The sequence below is a fragment of the Triticum aestivum genome, chromosome 5A (genome assembly GCF_018294505.1).
Source record: "Triticum aestivum cultivar Chinese Spring chromosome 5A, IWGSC CS RefSeq v2.1, whole genome shotgun sequence".
Lineage (NCBI taxonomy): Eukaryota > Viridiplantae > Streptophyta > Magnoliopsida > Poales > Poaceae > Triticum > Triticum aestivum.
This window is the reverse complement of record NC_057806.1, coordinates 5,296,185-5,301,861: the sequence shown is the minus strand read 5'-3', so window position 1 is coordinate 5,301,861 and position 5,677 is coordinate 5,296,185.

The following is a 5,677-nucleotide window of genomic DNA, read 5'->3' as shown; positions in this document are numbered from 1 at the left end:
GCCTTATAAAATGGAAAAACTAAAATTTTGAGATGAGCCCTATAAACCGGAAAGGAGGGAGTATTGTACTTCTAGTCTAGTCTTGTATAGTGCGTCAGTTTTGAACTCTTGAATCTCAGGGCCAAGGAGTTATAGTTGGAAGTGGAGGGTACTACTGTTCTCTAGAACCATCTATGTACTATCGATGCAGGGGAAGTACACCTGCGTAGTGGCCTAGTGGGTACTCTCGGTGCTCTATTCAGCCGCTCCTCTCACGTACACTACTAGGAAAAGGGCTATAGATAGGATTGACACTAATGGCGCACCAGGGAAGTAGTGCGCCACTACTATATACTAATGGCGCACCAGTTGGTGATGCGCCATTAGTGTGGAAGACACTAATGGCGCACCAGAAAATAGGTGCGCCACTAGTGATATTTTTTTTCATTTTTACATACATACTAGTGGCGCATCCTACCGAAGTGCGCCATTACTACTTCTAACTAGTAATGGCGCACCAGACAGGGAGTGCGCCAGTACCGAATTTTTTTTTATTCTTTTTTTTGCAAAACTACTAATGGCGCACCGCCTCACAGTGCGCCATTACTAGTTTAAACTACTAATGGCGCACCCTGTAAAAGTGCGCCATTAGTATATATATATATATACATATATATATATATATGTATATATATATATATATATACTTTTCTGCAAAACTACTAATGGCGCACCACCTGCAGGTGCGCCATTAGTAACTAATGGCGCATTTGCAGGTGGTGCGCCATTAGTAACCTGGGACCCCAACAAGATATTTTGGACAGCCACACCTACCCACTCACTTTCCCCACTTCATTCCCTCCACCTCCATCTCCAAGCTTTCGGCTGCCTCCTCCTCCTCGCCTCATTTCCACCATAGATTCATCAAAATTAAGTGGTGAAATTACCTTTTTTGATAGGTAAGTAAGGGGAAAGCTATCTTCATGATGTAGATCTACTTTTTTTCTCCCTAGCTCGCTCCAACAACGTGCACATGCACTTTTTGTGGCCTAGCTAGATCTACGTATGTTTGTGGTGTTGCATGTGTTTGCGGTGTTGCATATATGTTTGTGTTTGCAGGTACTGGTATTTGAAATGCGATAGTTGCCAATATTTTGCCAGAATGTTGATTCATTTCCGTTTCGGCGAGAATTTTGGCACTATGCATTCTTTTTGGCCCTATTTTTAGGGAAGGTCATGCCAAATTTTTTCTTGGTTCTAAAATATCGTTTTGCTCTACCACGCAGGCGACCATGGTCTGCACGATGACCGAAGGCATCGTGAATAGGTTTTTGAGCTCCGCGAAGGCCGAGATGCTTCAAAAGAACGAGACGGAGATAAGATGTCCGTGTCGAAGATGCAAGATGAAGAACCTTATTGCGGACCCGGATTCCGGGCAGGTGCGGGACCACCTGCTCTTGTGTGGTTTCATGGATGGCTATCGGTGGCAAGGTGATGAAAATGACAATGAAGTCGTCCATGGGGTCGGGCAATAAATGAGGAAGGGCAACAAGACAAGTACCACCGCGGCGAGGGCGGGCGAGAAGACGAAGAATCTCCAGGACATGATCACGACGGTGATGCTGTACACAGTCATCATGTAGAAGATGTCGTACATGATGATGAGGAAGATCAAGACGAAGGGCATGATCATGAAGATGAAGATGCCGGAGCAGACGACGATGGAGGCTGGGTGCAGGACCCTCATATTCAAGAGCTGCTTCTCAAGCAGACGGATAACGCAAGAGCTGTCGCCCGAGAGAAAGCCAAGCTGGATCAAATGGAGATAGACGCGGTTACTCCATTGTATGAAGGATGCAGGCCCGAGGATACCCGCCTGAAAGTAACGCTCATGGCTCTGGAGATGAAGGTAAAACACAAAATGACCGACGCATGCTTCAATGAGAACATGTCATTCTGGCACGAACGTCTTCCCAAGGGGAACAAGTGCCCGACCAGTTTCGAGGAGGCGAAGAAAATCTTGTGTCCTCTGGATTTACGGCACGTGAAATACCATGTGTGCATGAACAATTGCATCATTTATCGGGACGAGCATGCGGAGTCTACCATATGTCCGGTGCGCGGCGTCACTCGATACAAGAAGAGGAAGAAAGCTCCTCGAAAATCGGTGTGGTACTTTCCGATCACTCCTCGTCTGCAGCAGTATTTCACGGACCCTAAGGTAGCAAAGCTCCTGCGTTGGCACGTGGATAATGAGGAGAAGAAGCGGGAAGATGACGGAAATGATCCGGAGATAAATAAAAAAGACAAGATGCTGAGTCACCCTAAGGATGCGAGCCAGTGGCAAGCGTTGAACTTCGAATACCCAGAATTTGGGAAGGATCCAAGGAACATCGTGCTGGGCGCGAGCACCGATGGAGTCAATCCGTTTGGCAGCCAGAGAAGCACACATAGCACCTGGCCTGTGTTTGTGTGGATGTACAACCTTCCCCCCTGGTTGTGCATGAAGAGGAAGTACATTCACATGAGTATGCTAATTGAAGGGCCGAAAGAACCAGGGAACGACATCAATCTGTTTCTGGGTCTGCTGAAAGAGGAGCTAGACACGCTGTGGAAAACGCCAGCCAATACGTGGGACGCTGCAGAGAAATAATATTTCCCTATGAGAGCCGCACTGCTCACGGCGGTGCACGACTATCTCGATTACGGATATCTCGCGGGGCGGGTAGTCCACGGATTTTCTGGATGTGTAAGGTGCATGGATGACACAATGTTTCACCAGCTAGATAGAGATCCCGGGTCTTTGAAAACCGTGTTCATGGGACATCGAAGGTGGCTTCACGATGATGACCCGTGGAGGAAACGCAAGGATCTGTTCGATGGTGAAACCGAACCCTGAAAATGCCCGCGTACGAGGAGCGGCGAGGAAATAGACGAGCTATTGAAAAATTGGAAAGATTGCCCACTGCCGGGAAAGAAGCAAAAGGCGCCAGAGCCGGGAAAGAAGCGAAAGGCGCCAGAGCCGCTGCTGAAGGTATGGAAAACGAGGTCTGTTTTCTGGGACTTGCCATACTGGAAGATCCACCGTGTGCCTCACAGCCTTGATGCCATGCATATCACGAAGAACATGTGCGGGAGTCTGCTTGGTACCCTGCCTAACATGCCAGAGAGGACCAAAGATGGGCCGAAAGCAAGGGCAGACTTGAAATGTATGGGCATCAGGCAGGAGCTTCACGCTAATGATGATGATGATGATGAGGCAAAGCAGGACACAGAAACTCGTCGCAAAGGCAAAAAGGCCAAGAATACCGGAAGTGACTACCCTCCCGCATGCTTCACTCTAAGTTAGGAGGAGATCGAGCAGTTTTTCACCTGCATCGTAGGAGTAAAACTTCCTTACGGTTACGCGGCGAAAATAAGCAGATACCTAGACCCAGCGAAGCAGAAGTTCTGCGGGATGAAGTCTCACGACTGTCACGTGCTGATGACGCAGATACTTCCAGTTGCAATCCGTGGGATCATGGACGCGCACATCCGTGAAACGCTATTTGGCCTATGCAACTTTTTTGACGTCATCTCTCGGAAGTCGATTGGCCTGAGGCAACTCAAAAGGCTACAGGAAGAGATCGTGGTGATACTATGCGAGCTTGAGATGTACTTCCCGCCCCCATTCTTCGACGTTATGGTGCATCTGCTGGTCCATATCATGGAGGATATCATCCAACTAGGGCCGACGTTCCTGCACAGCAGGATGTCGTTCGAAAGGATGAATGGTTTCGTCAAAGGATACGTTCGCAACATGTCACGTCTAGAGGGAAGTATAGTCAGGGGCTTTCTGACCGAAGAGTGCATCTCCTACTGCACGAATTATCTAGGCATCGAGAACCCCGTTGGTCTGCCTGTCAATAGGCACCTCGGCAGGCTCGCTGGATGGGGTCACCGTGAGGGTCGCCGCGAAATGCATGTCGACTTCGAGGGTCGACTCGCCGACTTTGAGAGAGCAAACCTAGTCGCGCTACAACACATAGACGTGGTCGATCCTTGGGTGGTAGAGCACAAAACCTTTATTGAGAAGACGTACAATGACCGAGGCCAACAGAGGACGGACGGAGATATAATCAAATAGCACAACTCATGTTTCACGCGTTAGTTCAAGCAGAAGCTTCTGTCGTACCCTTTACATGAGGATTCTTCTGCAGAAGAACAACTCATATTCGCCTTGTCACAGGGCGCCGAGCACAACCTGATGACCTATGAGGCATACGATATCAATGGCTACATATTCTACACCGAGAACAAGGACATGAAGAGCGATGGTTATCAGAACTCCGGGGTAACGATGGAATCCTACACCGGTAACGACAAGGACAGATACTACGGAAGGATCGAGGAGATCTGGGAGCTAAGCTACGCTGGAGAGAAGGTCCCGATGTTCCATGTCAGATGGGCCAAGAGCGTCCTAAAAGAAGTCCGGTATTTCACCACCATGGTTATACCCGAAGCCAAATCCAAGACCGCGGGCACAAACGTCACCGCGAAAAATGAGCCATGGGTACTGGTTTCCAAGTGGACCAATGCTTCTTCATTACCGACCCGTCAAAGCCCAGTCATGTTGTCGTGAGGAGAGGCAAAAGGAAGATCATCGGAATGGATGGAGTGGCCAATGAGCAAGACTTCGACAAGTACGGCGACCTGAAGATCGAACATGACGACGACGATGAAGTAGCAGCACACACCACAAGAAGAAGCAGGACCACCCTACCTAAAGGACGTCCGTTCCACAGAAGAACTCCATTTGCGAAAAAGAAGGGCAAGAAGATTGTGAACAGATAGCCAGCTAAGATCGATTGTATTTAAATCGTAGTCTTCATTTCTCGATTGTATTTCATGGGCACTTTTGATATCATGAATATTTTTAAATTTCACGGGCACTTTTTGAATTCATGAGGACACTCGATCTCGATCCCACTCAACCGCCGCCGACGAGCACCCAGCCCCCCGCACCCTTCCCCGCTCCACCGCCGCCAACAGGCACCCCCCGCACCCTCCCCCGCTCCACCGCCGCCAACGGGCACCCCTCGCACCCTCCCCCACTCCACCGACGCCGCCGATGATATTTTCAAGTAAAAAATTTGAACATATTTTTTAGAAAATTATTACTGTTTTTATAAAAAAATATTACTGTTATGATTTAAACAAGTTTGAACATATTTAAACACAAATAAATATCAAACAACATTTAAAATGCAAAAAGAATATTACGGAGCCTGGGACTCGAACCCAGGACCTCCTGGTGTGTGTGCTGCGTGCTGACCAGTCGGGCTAGTGGGCGGGTTCTGATGTGGATTGGGTTAGGTGCAATATAACCTGTGCTCGAATTGTAATAAAAAAACATTCTAATGGCGCACCGCTGCGGGGTGCGCCATTGCTATCTAAAAAAAGATTTCTAATGGCGCACCGTTGCGGGGTGCGCCATTGCTATCTAAAAAAAGATTTCTAATGGCGCACCGAGGTGTGGTGCACCATTCGTAAGCTTCCCCCTAGCTATCCTCCCTCTCCCTCGCCAGATCCCCTTCGACCCTCTCTCCCTCGCCACCAGATCCACCCGCGCACTGCCACGACCCACGACGCCGCCGCCCCGACCCTCACCGGACTCCACCCCCGCCGCCCCCGCGCCCCCACCCCGCCGCCCCGACCC